This window comes from Scyliorhinus torazame, chromosome 12 (assembly GCF_047496885.1).
Source record: "Scyliorhinus torazame isolate Kashiwa2021f chromosome 12, sScyTor2.1, whole genome shotgun sequence".
NCBI classification, from domain to species: domain Eukaryota; kingdom Metazoa; phylum Chordata; class Chondrichthyes; order Carcharhiniformes; family Scyliorhinidae; genus Scyliorhinus; species Scyliorhinus torazame.
In genome coordinates, this window is record NC_092718.1 from 47,405,744 (window position 1) to 47,423,957 (window position 18,214).

The window sequence follows — 18,214 nt, forward strand, 5'->3', positions numbered from 1 at the left end:
CAAAATTTCGAGGCCAAAGATTAACGTTGTGTCTAATGCACTGTGGATTTGTATATGCCTGTGCATGATGATTTATTGTTAACTTGAAATAGTAGCTCTGTGTTTGATCTAAGCTGAGCTCATTACTTAGCTCAGAAACGATTGAGAGAACTATTTAATTAAAAATTTAATTCTTATGGACAAAATTCTGGTTGAGGACATCAAATTTTTTCAGTTCCAGTCCTGTGCATATTAAACTCTGTGTGGTCTGGATTGGTTTAGCTCAGACATTTCTCACTGACCTTAGGCTGGCTCCTCCTCAAAAAGCGACATTTTTGCCTACACCATCTTAAGCTCGAGTAAAGAGGCAAAAGCATCACAAATAGCTCAGCGCAACCAAGCAAAGGGAATGATTAACTTTCACATGCGTGTAATAGTAACAGAGCACTATGCCATTATTCATGGGAATTCTGGGGACTTTAGCAGGACACAGTGTTCCAGTCACAACCATAATGAAGAACAGGCTGTGCAACCTAGGACTAGCTTATGCTGTTTTTAGTTACAATGAAGATTTAAGTCGCATTTTAATCTTGGAAAATAAATCAATGGCCGAAGGTACTTTTAGGCCACAAGACATGGGCTCATAATTGGAATAATTCCAAGTTCACGATTTATCAACAGAAATGGGATGTGAAAACATATAATATTCTGAAGTTCTGACAGTTTATACAACACAGGTGTAAAGTGAGTGGTGACAGCAAGTGATAGGTTTACTCAATTGAGGCATTTTATTGATTGGCATTTTATAAATTAGTATATCAAAAAGTCAAACGGATGGAAATATTGCATATTGAGTTTTTAAAAATCATGAACTTAGATACATTTTATGGTGATGTGAATCCAATGACCCTGTTCACATATTTTGTGTGTAATGACAATTGAAAAAATTACTCCTTACTTATAGGGCGAGATTTACCGCCTGTTCATGCTGGTGGGAAATAAGGGTCCCATGCCGGCGCACGGGTTTCCGGGCACGAGGGAAATCACATTGACAACGGCGGGTCCGGTAGATCCCGCTGGCGGGCCGCCTCCCTCGCCGAAGAATACACGGCAGGGTGGCCGGTAAATCCCACCCATAATCCAAGCATGGGTTCATTATTTAGCCCAAAAGGAGTGATATATCCAAGTTGAATTAATATTCGTGAAAATGTCTGTACATCACAAATTTAAAGGTGCAGGAACATAGGAACAGGAATAGGCCATTTAGCAACACGGGTCTGTTCTACCATTCAATGAGATCATGGCTGCTCTGTGTCCGAACTCCATTGACATTTCCTTGCCCCTCAAAATCTATCAAACTCAGGGTTAAAGTGAGTGGTTCCAACGCACCCCTCCCTCATGAGCTCAACGCATTCTATGCCCGCTTTAAGCAAGATGTCAGCGAGAGCGAGCCCTCCACCCCAGAAGCCGTGGATGAACTTGTATCTGAGATCACCACTGCAGAGGCCAACCCACAGAAAGCCACTGGCCTGGATGGGGTACCCGGACGAGCACTCAGGTCTTGCGCGGATCAGCTGGCGGATCAGGGGGTATTCACAGATATCTTCAACCTCTCTTTACAACAATCTGAGGTCACTATCTGCTTCAAGAAGACGACCATCATCCCTGTACCAAAAAAAGTCAAGCAACGTACCTTAATGACTATCATCCAGTGGCTCTGACATACATCATCATCAAGTGCTTCGAAAGGTTAGTCATGGCACGAATCAACTCCAGCCTCCCTACTTGCCTTGATCCACTACAGTTCGCCTACCGCTGCAACAGGTCCACAGCAGACGCCATCTCCATGGCCCTGCACTCTACCCTAGAACACATAGATAACAAAGACACCTATGTCAGACTCCTATTTATTGACTACAGCTCAGCCTTCAACACCATCATTCCTACGAAACACATCTCCAAACTCCATGGCCTTGGCCTCGGCTCCTCCCTCTGTGACTGGATCCTGAACTTTCTAACCCACAGGCCACAATCAGTAAAGATAGGGAACAACACCTCCTCCATGATCATCCTCAACACTGGTGCCCCATAAGGCTGTGTGTCCTCAGCCCCCTACTATACACCTATGACTGTGTGGCCAAATTCCCCTACAACTCGATTTTCAAATTTGCTGATGACACCACCGTAGTGGGTCGGATTTCAAACAATGATGAGACAGAGTACAGGAATGAGATAGAGAATCTGGTGAACTGGTGCGACGACAATAATCTCTCCCTCAATGTCAACAATCGAAGGAGATTGTCATTGACTTCAGGAAGCGTAGTGGAGAACATGCTCCTGTCTACATCAATGGGAACGAAGTAGAAAGGGTCGAGAGCTTCAAGTTTTTAGGTGTACAGATCACCAACAGCCTGTCCTGGGCCCCCCATTCCGACACTATAGATAAGAAAGCCCACCAACGACTCTACTTTCTCAAACGACTAAGGAAATTTGGCATGTCAGCTACGACCTTCACCAACTTCTACAGATGCACCATGGAAAGCATTCTTTCTGGTTGTATCACAGCTTGGTATGGATCCTGCTCTGCCCAAGACCGCAGGAAACTACAAAAGGTCGTGAATGTAGCTCAATCCATCACGCAAACCAGCCTCCCATCCATTGACTCTGTCTACAATTCCCGCTGCCTCAGAAAGGCAGCCAGCATAATTAAGGACCTCATGCACCCCGGACATACTCTCTTCCACCTTCTTCCGTCAGGAAAAAGATACCAAAGTTTGAGGTCACGTATCAACCGACTCAAGAACAGCTTCTTCCCTACTGCCATCAGACTTTTGAATAGATCTACCTCGTATTAAGTTGATCTTTTCTCTACATCTTGCTATAACTGTAACATTATATTCTGCAGTCTCTCCTTCCTTCCCTATGTACGGTATGCATTGTTTGTACAGCATGCAAGAAACAATACTTTTCACTGTATACTAATACATGTAACAATAATAAATCAAATCAAATCAAATCAAAGCAATTCATCAAATATCAATGCTTGTTTGCGGGAAGAGATCCACATTTCTACTACCATTTGTGTGCATCGGAATGTCCTCATTTAATTCCTGAAAGGTCTGACTTTAATGCTTTCACTGAGTCTCCTAGTCCTAAACTCCCACAACCAGTACAAGTAGTCTTACCCTATCCACCCTATCTGTTCCCTTTAATACTTTTTCAAATTTGGTCAAACGCCACGGAAGGAACTGAAGGCACTGTTGCTAAGTTTGCAGGTGATACAAAGATCTGTAGAGGGACAGGTTAAGGAAGCAGGGGGCTTCAGAACGATTTGGCCAAGCTAGGAGAGTGGGCAAAGAAGTGGCAGATGGAATACAATGTGGAAAAGTGTGAGGTTATGCACTTTGGAAGGAGGAATGGAGGCATAGACTATTTTCTAAATGGGGAAATGCTCAGCAAATCAGAAGCACAAAGGGACTTGGGAGTCCTTGTTCATGATTCTCTTAAGGTTAACGTGCAGGTTCAGTCGGCAGTTAGGAAGGCAAATGCAATTTTAGCATTCATGTCGAGAGGTATAGAATACAAGACCAGGGATGAACTTCAGAGAATGTATAAGACTCTGGTCAGATCCTAGTTGGAGTATTGTGAGCAGTTTTGGGCCCCATATCTAAGGAAGGATGTGGTGGCCTTGAAAAGGGTCCAGCGGTGGTTCACAAGAATGATCCCTGGAATGAAGAGCTTGTTGTATGAGGAACGGTTGAAGACGGTTGAAACTTACAAGATATTGCAAGGCTTGGATAGAATGGATGAGGAGAGGATGAGAGGAGAGGATGTTTCAACTTGAAGGAAAAACTAGAAGCAATGGACACAATCTCAGACTTGGCATGAGAATGTCGCTTTAAGAAATGTTTGGCTGCTCATGTTACTGCAGTGATGTCAGAGTGTGGGTGGAGCTGAGCTCTGGCACTGCTTTTTAGTTTCACTTTGAGAAAAGCTTGGGTGTGTCTGTGTCTTTTTGGTTTCGTTTTTCAGTGTTGGAGCTAAAGTCAGAAAAAGCAGCTGTACTGCTGTTCTCTCTGCCATGAAAATACTATCTCTTGATCATTTGGTGAATTCAGAATTATACATGTTCCCAGTAGTGACTTTAACCTGATGTGCTTCTGTTAAAGGTTTTGTTTTTAAGTCTTCTGGATGTTAAAAGGACAGCTTAAGGATTATGTAGTGTTGTATTCTTTGGGGGTTGTATTTGAATTAATGGTTGCGAAGATGTCCACTGTATGTTTTAAAAAGGTTAACTTGAGTTCATAGAATAAACATTGTTTTGCTTTAAAAAATACTTTTCCATTTCTGCTGTACCACTCCTGTAGAGTGTGCTCCCCATACCACAATCTATTAAAAGTTTTGGGTCAGGTGCACTCCATGATACACTTTGGGGTTCTCTACACCCTGGCCCATAACAAATTGGGGGCTCGAGGGGGATAACAGTAAATCTATTGGATTGGCTTAGTGAACTTAAAGACAGTGGGGGGTGAGCATATTGTGGTTGCTTTTCAGGTGTGGTATTTGAGTTTAAGTAGGGAATGTGTTGTGGACAATGGCTCTTTCAGAGGCTCTGATGTTTTTGGGGGTGGTGACGGTCACACACAGTACCTTAAGGACAGAGACTAAAAGCAGACTGTTAGATTTGACAAAAACGTTGCAGTTAACATTACCTGACAAAATGCGAAAATATGAGGTAATTATGACGGTGGTTAAGCATTTAAAGTCACCTGAGATACAGTTTGACTCATTGGAAATGGCAAAAATTCAGTTACAACTTAAACAAATGGAACATGAGAAAGAATTAAAGCAGCTTGAATACGAAAGAGATAGAGATAGAGAGGAAAAAGAAAGTGAAAGGGAGATAAACCCTGGCCCATAACAGACTAAAGGGATAATCCTTTAAAACAGAGATGTGGAGGAATGTCTTCCGCCAGAGGGTGGTGAATCTGTGAAAATCTTTGCCGCAGAAGGCTGTGGCGACCAAATCATTGAGTGTCTTTAAGATAGAGATATATAGGTTCTTGATTAATAAGGGGATCAGGGGTTATGGGGAGAAGACAGGAGAATAGGGATGAGAAAAATATCAGCCATGATTGAACTGTGCGGCAGCCTCGATAGGCCGAGTGGCCTAATTCTGCTCCTATGTCTTGTGGTCTTATGGTCTTGTGGTCTTAACGTACTAAATTCCATTGTGTGTGCCACTGGTACGTGCCCTTGCTGCCTTGCTGCTTTTGTTTCTTTTAAAGAAAATGGTTCATTGGCTAACTCGCAAAACATTAAAATGTTTGTCTGTCCTCACAAATAAAAGTTTCCCTGGAACTTAACAGCAAGGGTTAGATGGCTTCGAAAATGTGGCAACAAAATATAAAACTAGAAGGCAGGCCATGTGTGAGAGAAATCATTCAGGAAATTACTGTGGCTAAAACTAACAGAGGAGAGACACGCTGCCATGTTCCAATTATTATGAACCTTTAATCAATACTTAATATTTTGAACTATTAAAATAGTTGCTGCAAACAATGGACTTTTATCATTTTTTGTTCAAGACAGTCCTGAATCTCAAGAAAATTCCGAATTAAATATGGATGCTCACAGCCATGCGGGGAATTCACACTCCTTTTGTTCAAGGATGGTTCATCAATGAGAGAACTATAGTATTCTAGCTGGCCCGTCTTTCTGTTTCACCATGGACAATTGAACCATTGAAACTCAATGTGTGTTAGACAAATGTGAATGGATACCTTCGGCCATTCATTGTATGATAATGATTTTGCTCATCCAAGCTAGGCAGTGGAATACCTCAAGGTGGCAAACAACACAAAGGTGTGTAATCAGCACATCACCCTTTTTGGGCAAAGGGCTTTGAACTTGTATAAATCAACTGGTGAGTAAACCATTGTGTTTCCTGCTTGTAAAATAACAGCAATAAGCTGTTCTGCATAGAAAAGTTCCAACAAAAGGCACCAAACCCACTGCAAGTCATCCAAGCATCCAAGATAACAACCAACAATAGCTTGACAAGACTTCCCCCTCATCTCTACCAATTTTGGGTTCACCTGAGAATCAACCTCCTGGAAATTCAACGGCAAGAAAGTTCTCAGCTTACCGAGAATCATTTGCTTTACAATATCTTCACTTCAACTAAAGCATCAACTCATCGAAGATACTCCATGCCTGCCATGAAAGAGGCTGAGAAAGTCATAAATTGTAATTGTGTTGCTTTGCCTTAATCTGTATATAATATTTGTGCTTGATAGTGTACGAGGGGTGAATGAGTGAGACGTTGTGTTTTAAACATCAGGGGTAAATGTATGATAACCTTCTTTATTTTAGAACTCAAAAAACAGCTTTTGCTGCTAGAATTATTTCATTGGGCAATCACTCTGAGAGTGATAATAAAACACACCCCTTACATCCAAACATATTAATCATGGGAAATAAAAAGAAACATATAAAATTTGTTCAGGACACACACAGATAAAACCTGAATGAGGGACAAGAAAAAAATGAGAAAAGAAAACACATGAATTTCAAAGCAACATATGAAATGATTAAACTGTGCTTCCACGCAAAAACGTACTGCAGACTGTATCTTAAATTGCATGTTCTTTACTATGGTTGCAATTTTTTAGTACTTCACGCCGGCAGGGTCTTCCAGTTGTGCCGATGTGAACGGAGATTTCAATGGCAAACCGTCCTCATGGCGGTGAAACCCATGATGAGGGGAGGTGGGGCTGCAAAATTCCAGGCAAAGTTATGGAATCTTAAATACTGTGTATTGTCGCAGAGGTCAGGCTGATTCAAAGAGAGTTATAGCACGAGGCTAGTGTGGTTCTAAAATAAACCACTGAAAATAACACAATTGTCTCAGGGGTTGAATCTAGATCAGAAGAATAGCCTTTCATTATTTTGGGATCCATAACTGGAGCAGTAAAGTAGTGTATCATCTTCGTTTACTGTAGAAGTCTGCAGGGTGATAGCATAGGTGACATTCATTCAATTTCTTTGTCAAACTTTATGCTCAGAGATATATTTAGGAAGATATTGTTTTTTATTAATTGATTGTCTCACACATTCTAACATCTGAAATAACAGGAACTGCAATAACTGTAAAAATGTTAACAAAATCATACAATTCAGCAAAGGAAGGGGTGAAAATAGACCATTGGCAAAATTTTCAGAGCCCGTTCCCTGTGGGCGTGAATCCAGTTATGGCCTCTAACTCTCGTGAGAGGGCCATGGCGGGATTTGTGCCAGTGATATCCCTTCTGGCGACATAATCAGGTTCTCTCCCAGTGAAGAGATGAACTTGACTACCATGGATTTGAAGTGATCTTAATATTCATAAATGACTTAACACCATTGCTTCCGGAGTCGTCAGATGGTCTCCCCTGCCGGCGTGACATAACGCCAGTGGGAATCACTACCAGTTTCCAAAAACAGAACCCATCATAATGACCACGCCAGGGGCTCAGAGGTGAGTATAGCCCCCCTCTCCCCGGGGGGTACGTTTCCCCCTGGCATATCTCCCTGGCACCCTGGTACTGTCCCTGGCAGTATCAAACAGGCAATGCCAGAGGTACTGTCAGGTTTACATGGCCAGGAGGCAGTGCCAGATTGGCAGTTCCAGGGGAGGGGCCAGGGGTGGGGCAATGGGTGGAGAATCTAGGGAATCCCATTGGGGGTTGTTCCCATTATGCAGAGGGGGGGGCGGTGTTGCGGAGGGGGGTACTTGTGCGTCATTTAGAATGGAAGTGCCATAATGCCAGCGAGTGTGGTGGTGGAGATTGGAGAAGTATATAAAAATGAAATTGGGATAAAATAAAATAAAAAATAAAATAGGGAGATGCCTGAGGAGATGTTGAGATGCAAATTAGCATATCAGTGAGAAAAGCAGATGTTTACCTCGGTGACCAGAGGAAACCAATGGGGATATAGAAAAACTTCAAATTGGTGAGATAAAGAAATTGACAAGTATATGCAAAACGCCAACTTCAGAGGCAGAGAAGGGAAAATAATGTATCCATAGCAGCATGACTGCTCTCCCCGTGTCTGCATGGGTTTCCTCCTGGTGCTCCAGTTTCTTCCCACAAGTCCCAAAAGACTTGCTGTCAGGTGAATTGGACGTTCTGAATTCTCCCTCTGTGTACCAGGTGCCGGAATGTGGCGACGAGGGGCTTTTCACAGTAACTTCATTGCAGTGTTAATGTAAGCCTACTTGTGATAATAAAGATTATTATTATGTCGTATTTGTTTTGTTATTTTGCCCTTGTTCATTCTGTAACTAATTACTTATTTGTCGATATACGGTGTACATTTTCGCATTCACTGTAACTATCTACTATTTTTCTTTTTTGATGTCTACTGTATATGTACTGTGTACGCTTCCTTGCCTGCAGAAAAATACAAGAATTATATCCAGGATAGCAGGTTTCCTTTTCTAAAGAACAATAGTCACCCAGATAGCTGCAGTGTGTGAGACTCTGGAGTTGAGGTAAGTGTGGGAGATCTTTTACATTCTTAAAATCAAACACATTTGAGTATAATTTCAGGCGTAAGTAAAGTAAAACTAAGATCTCCTAGTGGGGCAAGCCAGGGGAGTTAATTAGAGCAGTTAGTAACTGGTAAGACTGGTTACTGAAACGGGAGAGGCTGCGACTATAAAAATAGGTCTCACTCACCCCCACTATCCAAACAGATGTGCAGGGAGGTGAATTGGCCATGCTAAATTGGCCCTTAATTGGAAAAACAAATGAATTGGTCCCTCTGAATTTATTTTTTTTAAACTGGGGTGGGATTCTCGGCCCCGCCGCGCCACATTTCGGCCCCGACCGGCCGGCGGCATTCTCCGTTACGCCGGCTGGTCAATGGGATTTCCCATTGTGGGGCAGCCCGAGGCCGTCTGGAAACCCCCGGGCGCCGGCAAAACGGAGAATCCCGGCGGCGGAGAATCCTGGCGGCGGAGAATCCCGGCCCAAGTCTCAAAAGTGCAGTCTGTACGGAGTTCTAGCTGCAGTTAGCGACGGCATTTACGACGGCGTCAACACTTAGCCTCAGGATCAGTGATCCTGCCCACAGCATCCATGTAACTCTCCCTCTCCCTGATGTGTCGTAATGTCTGAAGCTCAGACTCCAGCTGATTAACTCTGAGCCAAAATTCCTTGAGCAACCAACATTTGCTACAGATGTGGTCGGTATGCCGGGGGGGGGGCTGCGTAGAGCCGACCGCGCCGGCGGCAATGGCACCGATTCTCTGCTCTTCAGAGAATCGGCAGACCGACGTCGGAGCGGCGTGGCGCAATTCACGCTCGTCCTGCTGATTCTCCGGCCAGGCCCCGGGGTGAGAGAATTCCGCCCTGTGTTTCAGGAGGCAGTTATACCCCTTGGATTAACTACCATGAATTCATTTAGTGGTCAGGGACAGGAGGGTGTGGCTACAAGTGAGGCAGGCAGAGGAATCCAAGAGGTAGGGCTGTAGCAGCCTCCGCCTTGCCCTTGACCAACAGGTTTGAGATTCTTGTTCCCTGTGTAGACAAGAGCAGGGACTGTAGGGAGGATGAGTAAACTGATCATAGCACCCTGGTACGGGGAGCCATTCAAATGGGTGGAGAAAAGAGAAATGTAGTCATTGGCAGGTATAGTACAGTTTGGGGTGGGATTCTCCGAGCCGCCACGCTGAAATCGCGCTCGGGTCCGACGCCGTTCCCAAGGTTCTCCGGTCCCCGGAGAATCGCTGGCAATCGGCCACGCGCGGCCGACATGGCGCCGGTCGGGATACATTGAAAAAGGCCCCCGCGGCGATTCTCCAGGTGCAGCTGGCCGAGTTTCCGCCGACGTGGTTCTCTTATGGTTCCACCCTGCGGGCACTCAGCGTGGCGGCTGTGGACTCAGTCCACGGCCACCCTGGTGTGGGGTGGGTGATCATTTACCTAGGGGGAGGGCGGGGCCACCAGGACGGCCAGGCTATTGATCGGGTCCCATCGATCCACGAGCCCGCTGATCTGGAGGGTGCCTATTTTCTTGCTGCTGGTCCGATGTCTGACTCCGCCATGTCGTGCGGGGCGGCCGACACAGGCCGCCGCTGTGCGCATGCGCGGACCCCCGACCGGAAGTGCTGGGCACCGTATCGGCAGCCAGAGCTGCGAGGAGCACTCCGGGGCCCTGCTAGCCCCCTGCAAATTACAGAATCACCCTGGACTTACTCCAGGTGAATCCAGAGTGATTCGCATGCATTTTTCTGTGGGCGTGGGGACATAGCCCTATTATTGGAGAATCCCGCCCAGACACTGTTCTCTGAAGCCAGGATTGAGGGACCCAGCGACTGTGTTTCCTGCCAAATGCCAGGGTTTGGGACACCTGCTCCAGACTGGAGAGGAACCTGCAATGTGAGGTGGAGAATCCCGTTGTCTTCGTCCCTGTAGGTACCAGCGACATAGGTAGAACCAAGAAAGAGCTTCTGTATGAAGAGTTTGAGCAGTTAGGCACTAAATTAAATAACAGAATCTCCAAGGTTATATTCGCTGGATTATTACCTGAGCCATGTGCAAATTGGCATAGGGTACATAAAATTAGAGAGATGAATATATGGCTCAAACACTGGAGTAGGAGAAGTGGGTTTCAGTTTAAGGGGCATTGGGGAAAATGGGAACTGTGCCGTTGGGATGGCTTACACCTGTACTGTGCTGGGACCTGTGTTCTTGCAAACTGCATAACTAGGGAAGTAGAAAGAACTTGAAACTAAATAGAGTAGGGACGTAGGGGGAGGGGGCAGATTCTGCAGAGGGGATATGCAGGCTTACAAAGTAAAAAGATATGATAGCAATACAAGACAGCTATTTAAGTAACGGTACCCAGAGTGTGACAGGAAGGGACAGAGTGTACAAACATTAAAAAAACAGCCACAAATAGGGCCAAAATGTGTGTGTGTGTGTGTGTGTGGGGGGGGGGGGGGGGGGGGGATGATAATGAGGCAAAATTAATGGTTCTTTACATAAATGCACATAGCATTCAGCACAAAATAAATGAATTAACAGCACAAATTGAGGTTCATGGGTATCATCTTAAAGCCATTACAGAGACGTGGCAACAGGGAGATCAAAACTGGGAGCCAAATATTCTTTTCATAAGGACAGGCATGAAGGAAAGGGTAATGCTGTAGCTTTGTTAGTAAGAGGTGGGAAAAGTGCAATAGCAAGAAATATTCTTGGATCAGAAGATGTAGAAATCATATGGGTTGAGGTAAGAAATAACAAGGGAAAGAAGGCACTGGTGGGAGCAGTCTATAGGCTCCCAAACAGTAACTATACTGGAGGATGGAAAATAAATCAGGAGATAATAAAGACATGTAAAAAAGGCAGTATATTCATGGGTGACTTGAATCTTTATATAGATTGGAAAATCTAATTGTCAGAGGTAGCCATGAGGAAGAATTTATAGAATATATTCAGCTCAGTTTCCGAGAACAATATGTTATGGGTCCAAACAGGGATCAGGCTATTTTGGATATGGTAATGTGTAATGGGGCAGGTATAACATACAATCTCGGAGTAAAAGATCGCCGAGGAAGCAGTGACCATAATATGGTAGAATTTGCGTTCAATTTGAGAATGAGAAACTTGGGTCAGAAACAACTGTGCAACACTCAAATTTGGGTAATTATAAAGGAATGAGTGTAGAGTTGGCTGCAGTGGTCTGGGTGGGAAAGGACCAATGGCAGATGTTTCTGAAAATAGTTCATGATTTGCCAGCCAGAGAAGGAGCCATGTATACTGGCCCTCCGTTTTCTGTCAGTCAGCCAATCCTCAATCCAATCTAGACTCTACCCCCAATCGCCTACGATCTCACCTGGATCAGTCTTTTATGCCGCACATTGTCAAATGCCTTCTGGAAGTCTAGATATACCACATCCACAAGTTCACAATTATCCATCTTACTGGTTACATCCTCAAAGAACTCAAGCATAACTTACCCTTCATAAAACCATGGTGGATTGAGCATTTTTAAATTCATTCATGGGATGTGGGCATTGCTGGCTGGATCTGCATTTATTGCCCATCCCTAATTGGTGTTGAACTGAGTGGCTTGTGGGGCCGTTTTGAGCGCATTTAAGAGTCACCCACATTGCTGTGGGTCTGGAGTCACATGTAGACCAGACCAGGTAAGGATGGCAGATTTCCTTTCCTGAAGGGCATTAGTGATCCAGATGGGTTTTTATGACAATCAACAATGATTTCATGGTCATCATTAGACTTTCAATTCCAGATTTATATTGAATTCAAATTTCACCATCTGCGATGGCGGGATTTAAACACTGGTCCCAGAGCATTACCCTGGGTGCCTGGATTACTAGTCCATCGACAATACCACTATGTCACTGTATCCCCATTTGTCTTTCCAAATAATCAGTCATCTCCTCCTTAATGATTGATTTCAATAACTTCCCCACCACAGAGGTCAAGTTAACCTGTCCAGGGTTTCCTACTTTTTGTCTCGCTCCCTTTTTGAATAGTGGGGGGTCACATTAGTGTGGTTCCAATCCACTGGGGCCTCTCCAGAATCCAGAGAATTTTGAAATATCAGAATCAATGCACCCATGATCTCTGCTGTCCCCTCCTTTAATACCTTGGGTGCAGGCCATCAAGTCCCGGAGATCTATCTCCCTTTAATCCCATTAGTTTATTCAATAACGTCTCCTAGTGATGGTTATTGCACCAACCTCCTCTGCATTAACTGCAGCTTTTGGAATTTTTAAATTATCTTCTACTGGGAAGACACAAGCAAAATATTGGTTCAGTGCCTCCGCCATCTTTGTGCTCCCCATTATTACCTCACCAGTATCGTCCTCTAAATGGCAAACATTTACTTTAGCTATTCTCTTCCTCTTTATATACTGATAGAAGCTTTTGGTATCAGCGTTTATCGTCATTGCAAGGTTTGAACTAAAATTCTCTGGGCCATTAGTCCAGTAGCAGAAACACACTGCCATGTCTAAAAACTGAACACAGGGTATTATCTAAGTACATCACTGAGAAGGAAGTGTAAATTAGAGTGGGAGAATTCAATGTCAAACCAGGTATTGAAAGAAAATGAAGGGAGGGAAAGAAAGATTCAATTGAGTGCGACAAAAGAGACAGGAAGAAAAAGTGGGTGGCACGGTAGCACAGTGGTTAGCACTGTTTCCTCACAGTGCCAGGGACCCGGATTCGATTCCCGGCGTGGGTCACTGCCTGTGCGGAGTCTGCACGTTCTCCCAGTGTCCTCCGGGTGCCCCGGTTTCCTCCCGCAAGTCCCGAAACACGTGCTTGTTAGGTGAATTAGACATTCTGAATTCTCCCTCAGTGTACCTGAACAGGCGCCGTAGTGTGGCGACTAGGGGATTTCACAGTAACTTCATTGCAGTGCTAATGTAAGCCTACTTGTGACAATAGTAAAGGTTATTATTATTAAGTAACAATACATGTTTTTAAAATCTCCAGTAACCATTAAAACCTGAAAGAATGAGACTCACTTTTGGTGCCAGAGAAATTAAATTGCAGTAACTAACACATACAATATTATGAAAATAGTACTTCGATATGATATGATTTGACTTTATGTGGACAGTTTACTTTGCCTCTACAATGCAAGTACAGGTGCAGCAGTGTTAGGTTCTCAGTGATTTGAATGTTGAGTCAGGCAGCAAGTTGCTGTTTTCACAAAGTTAACAGTGGATTGGCTCATCTCTCACAGCCATGTTTTGATTTCCATGCTTCATTATATATCTGTTCTCACCTAAAATTGTAACATTTGTGCGCAAATAGTAGTGACGCTAATTGCCTCATTTCTGTGTTTAATTGCGTATCTAGCCTCATCTGACGTTGCTTGGAGACTTTTTAAAATGTGCTTTTCAGTGACTTTAGTTGCTGCATCACCTTGACACAAAGATTAAGGCCATTGGGCGTTTTAATTACCTCTGGGGCAAACATCCATGATGCACTGGTTTCAGCGATCCTAAATTCAAGGGTTTTCTTCTAACGCCATGGAGAAATTCCGAATTCTGCTGTTGAGGCTCTCCTGAAGCTATCAGGACAACCCCCAAAACACCTCTGCAAATATGGAGGCACATGGGTAGACTATGGTCTGCATTAAGTGGGTGTAATAAATTGTTCATCAGAACATAGGGGCGGCACGGTGGCACAGTGGTTAGCATTACTGCCTCACAGCTCCAGGGATCCAGGTTCAATTCTTGCCTCGGGTGACTATGTGGAGTTTGCACCGTCTCCCTGCTTTTGCGTGGGTTTCTTCTGGGTGCTCCGGTTTCCTGCCACAGTCCAAAGATGTGCAGGTTAGATGGATTGGCCTTGCTAAATTGCCTCTTAGTGTCTAAAAGGTTAGGCAGGTTACTGGGTTATGGGGATAGGGTGTAGGCGTGGGCTTAAGTAGGGTGATCTCTCAATGGGTTGGTGCAGACTCGATGGGCCAAATGGCCTCCTTCTGAACTGTAAATTCTATGATTCTATGATTTGAAGAGGAAGAAAGCTGAGTTTGTTATGGGTACGATTTTCTGTTCGACCTTCCACCTGGATGATAATTTAAAGACGGGTGGTATTACAACGACAATCAATCCATCTTATTGCTTATCAGTGGCGGGCAACCTGCAGCTCGGAGGCCACATGTGACCCATCTGGGTTCTGACTGCAGCCCATTTGATTCCTTTGAGGCATTTTGTTGACTGCTGCCGATGCGTAAGGTTGCTACATTCCGCTGATTTCCGCCCACGTGATTTTTTTTCTACCGGTATGACTGAAGTGATTCGCACATAAAGCAAGGGCGAGTGAAGTGAGGTGTTGCTGATTACACACAACATCGACTGTGAGAGCCGTGTGCTCCCTGTGTCCAAAGTGTAAATATTTCTTTAGTTTTTACCATTTGAAGTTGATGGCAGTTCTATTAATATATAAATTATTAAGCATTTTCTATAACTCGTTATAAAATATTTGACCTGTATTCAATCTTAATCATGAGTCATGGTTAGTGAACAAACCTAATTCAATCCTGTGGCCCACTGAGATGAAAGAGGGCCACTCATGCAGCCCACTTACTAGCCCACGTTGCCCATCGCTGTCTTACATACTATCTGTAAACAAATTCATATATACTACATTGATCAAACCCCCAACGTACCAGTAAAAACGTATCTGTTGCCCACACTGCTGTCTGCCTGTGGTTACACAGCATCTTGTGTTACCTTTGCGTAACAGGATGGTGAGATTAGTCACCATGGGTTGCACAGGTCGACTCCAGAGATCTGATTCAGAAAAAAAATCTATTCATCACTGTGTAAAGCATAATAATATGTTACTTTGTTGAGTAGAAAATGGAGTCTTTATTCTGACGGAATTCCCTTTGGTGTAGTTTGCAGTGCTGATGATGAGCTTCTAATGCCGATGTCGTCACAAGCAATTATGACATGATGATGTATTTTGCAGGCTCTGTCTGCTATTGTAGAGAAGTCCTGGACAAAAGAGAGCAAATATCCACTCTTGCTGTAACGACGCACATTTGCTTTATATTATAGATTTAATACATCATCCAGTGAGCTGTCTGTCTGGTCATTATTTACTTTAATACTAATCCCTCCCCAACCTAGCCCCTGCCTCTCAGAGCCGCATTATGGATGATTCTGTCTGCATTTTATTGCCGTTTGGATGAAGCCATTCCATTACCCCAGAAGCCAAAAAGCAGTTGTAACTTTTGTTCACTGTTTCAGAACTACTGCACCGCAACTAATGTGGATGTATTTGGACTTCTCCCTGTTTTGAATGTACAAGGAAGGAAGTCTCATAAGAATTTTCGACATATTTCTGGAACTCAGTCCTCTGGTTCTTCATCATTTTAATCAGATCATCATTCATCCCAGTTTTTTTCTTACTCAATGATGTCTCCGAGCAATCCGTTTAAAGCGACAGTTGCCAATCTGTTTATTTAACCCTATCTTGATGAATAAATGACAACTTTATCATCTGAATATATCTTCCCCATTTTTCACTCCTGTGACCCTAGATGTTGACCTATTGCGAGAAGATGAGTTAATTGGTACACATGTCAACGACCTCTTCTGATCACAGTAGTTGTGCGATAATTTTAATTTCATGTCACCTATAAGTTGCAAGACCTTTGCAGAGGTTAACAATGAACTTGATTTCAAAGTAAAGTAATCAAAGATATATGTGTATTCATTCTATTTATTTGAAACATTAATTATTAATTTTAATTGGGGGGGGGGGGTAATATGTTGTCTGACATTTCCATCTGTTCAAATTTCTCTGCTTGAGAGATGAAAGCGATGCACATTGCATTGCAACCAATCCAGTTCATCACCAAATAACAAGAGTCCAATACTGTCATCCTCTGCTTTATAATTCTTCAAGAAGTAGCTCTTTTTTCAGTATAGTCTAGAAAACATACGCCTCAAAGGAATCATCATTATGACTTTTAATATGGCTACATTAAAAGACAGCATGCCTAACTAATTTAACAGATTGACAGCTGTAAAAATATATCACACAGCCGAGATTATTAGGCCAGCGTAACGGATACCACCTGCCAACACAATTGATCTGAGGACTCTGAGAATCAATTCAAATTGGCAGATTATCATTGTTCTGCAAACTGATTTTTTTGTCTATTACCATACACTGTACAGAAACATCAAGTTCTCTCGTGTTATAAATGGCACTCTGCCAAGGCTCTGTGCAAAAGAGGCCGTAGAGAGTGTCATTAATAATGTAGAGTATGCCAGGTAGTCTTTTGAACAGTGAAGTGCTGAAGGAACAATTGAACCCAAGGACACGTTGACTTCTTGCCTACACATCACAAGGACACTGTGTGACAGTGCTGTGGTTTAACTCTTGCAAGCCCATGATCTTTAAGTTTCGCTGTACATTGTGGCAATGTCATGAGTCTTTCAGCCTCGTAGGAAGACCACTTAGCTGAGTAATGAGGTAAATGAAAAGCAGATCAAATTACAATTGCTTCATATTCTGGAATGCCTGATTGTAGGAGGAGAATTGCTTTCTCTCTGAAAATGATTTAGAAAATGCAATACAATCCAATTTTGGGATCGTCAATATTTCTGGAACATGTGTTCTGCATTGACTGCAGCATAATTCTGCCTCTGAGTCATTTTGACAGTCCAGTGTAGTACTGAGGGTGTGCTGATAGTTGGAAGTGCTGTTTTTTAAATTCAACTGCAGGTCCTGGGCTGGATTATCCATTGCAAGACACCAAAATCGGAATCGGCGATCAGGCGGAGAATGGGTCCCGTGTCGGAATCGGGGCATGTGCCAGTGTGACGCCGGTCCGCGATGCTCCGCCCCTCCAAACCGGCATCATCGGGGCGCGCTCTGCGCACAATCGTAAGGCCATTGGTGCGTTATCGGCCGGCCCACCCACGAGCTGGGCAGTGCCAGGGTGCCCATGTTCCAAGGGGATGGCTGGATGGGACACCTTGCACTTACCTTGACTACCCAGAGGTTTCCGATAGCCCGTAAGCCCCCCCGGGTGCCGTTCCACCTGGTCCATATTTGTGTGGACCAACACTGATTGGCACCAGGCTGCAGCCTCCCTGGGGAGGTTGAAGAGTTGAGAGAGGCTGGTGGATCCCTGGCAGATAGGTCATAAGTAGGTTTCCAATCTAATTCTGGGAGTGGCGCTTGGTCACGCCTATTTGGGGAGGAATTCCGAGACTGACATCCTGCGGGACATGGGTGAATCTCGCGAGGAGGGGAGGCTGTTGGGAGGCTCGCTGTAGGCCTCTGCTGAGATTCTCCGGCTGCGTTGTGCCCTTGTTTGAGCGCAGCGCAATTGGGGAATCGCACGCCATAAATACACATCAATCTTTATTATATATTTCAAGTCTAATACTCATAGATCAGGATTATCAGCCAGACTCTCCACTCGCCAGAGATTGGGACACCATACCAAGGCCCCCGGAGCAATCCCCAACCTCCACCCCAGACGATGGGAAGGTTCCCCCCCCAACACCCATGCAGGGAACCCTGGGCCTGATCGTGCGCATGTGCCTAAAATGCCAGCTTGGCATCCTCAAACTGGCATCCTAGCAGTGCCTATGCCAGGTGGCAATGCCACTTGGTCATCTTGGCAGTGCCAGTTTGGAACCCAGGTGGCACTACCAAGGTGCCAGGCTGGCACT

At 44.2% G+C, this 18,214-nt stretch overlaps 1 long non-coding RNA gene across 2 annotated transcripts in view; it reads left to right on the top strand.

Moving 5' to 3' along the window:
• Nucleotides 1-2,955, top strand: part of LOC140387165 (uncharacterized) — a 237,110-nt gene extending 234,155 nt beyond the window's left edge. For both annotated transcript variants that reach the window (XR_011933751.1, XR_011933750.1), the window contains one exon: nucleotides 944-2,955. This is a non-coding gene — a long non-coding RNA (uncharacterized lncRNA). The remainder of the gene's footprint in view (nucleotides 1-943) is intronic.
• Nucleotides 2,956-18,214: the final 15,259 nt, after the last annotated feature.